The sequence below is a fragment of the Belonocnema kinseyi genome, chromosome 9 (assembly GCF_010883055.1).
Source record: "Belonocnema kinseyi isolate 2016_QV_RU_SX_M_011 chromosome 9, B_treatae_v1, whole genome shotgun sequence".
Classification (NCBI taxonomy): domain Eukaryota; kingdom Metazoa; phylum Arthropoda; class Insecta; order Hymenoptera; family Cynipidae; genus Belonocnema; species Belonocnema kinseyi.
The window spans coordinates 125,536,408-125,537,649 of NC_046665.1; positions in this window are offsets into that span (position 1 = coordinate 125,536,408).

Here is a 1,242-nt window from a genome sequence, read left to right on the forward strand (position 1 = left end):
CCAGTAAATATTAAAACAAAATTGATAATTCTAATAAACGAGTTATTTCCTAATTCAATAGTGGAAATAAACTCATTGCTACAAAAAACTAAATTGCTTTTCTTAGGATTGTATGAAATAATAAAAAAGTTTATAAAAATGTAAAGCATGTAAAATAGAGAAATTTAATGAAGCGAAGCAATGGTGTGACATTCTTTACTATAATCACTATAATGACTTAATTGTAATTATTTAGAGTCCCCTTGCACTATTTTTGTTGTTGAAATTGTAGCTTTTTTGAATCTTTTTTGTTAAAAAATAATGATTTTGGTTACAAATTGAAGTACTTTTTGTGTTGGAAATTCGTTCTTTTCTGTAGAAAATTAATCTCTTTCGTTTGAAATTTATGATTTTGTTTAAAAATTTAACTAAACTCAATTATTATTCGGGAATTTTTCAATTGGAGAATTTTTTTAATTTTTTAATTTTTCAATATAAGAATTTTTCAATCAGGAAATCCTAAAATGCAGGAATTTTAGTATTCGTGAATTTTCTAATTCAGAAATTTAATTTTCGGCAATTTTCTAATTCGGGTATTTCATTATTAGGGAATTTATTATTCAGAAATTGTATTATTCGGGAATTTTTTAATTTAGGAAATTAATTATTAACGAATCTAATTATTCGGGAATTTTCGAATTCGATAAATTTAATATTCCGGAATTTTGCAATTAATTAATTTTCTAATTCAAAAATTTAATTATTCGGGACTTGTAACCAGGAGTAATATAAAGTAATCCACATATAGTTTAATTTCACAGTGTTGCGACACTGTAAAATTCCCGAATTATGAAATTTCCGAATAATAAAATCGGGGAATAATAAAAATTCGGAATGTTAAAGTTGCTGCAAAAAAATTCTCGAATAATAAAATTCCAGAATTATAAACCTCCCGAATTGGAAAATTCCCGAATATTAGAATTTACGACACATTATAATATTACCGAATTGACAAATCCCCGACAGAAAATTGCGGAATTATAAATTATCCGAATGGTAAAATTCCTGAAATTAAACATGAAAAAGAATTTGTAAAAATAATATTTCATTGTTTTATTTTTAATCAATAAAATATGTTTATAAAAAAATTTAATTTTTCAATTTTGCTAATTTTTTGTTTTGGATGTTTTATAACTCAACAATTTTCTGTCCGGAATTTTTCAATTGGGTAATATTATAAACAGTCGTATGCTTTATTATTCG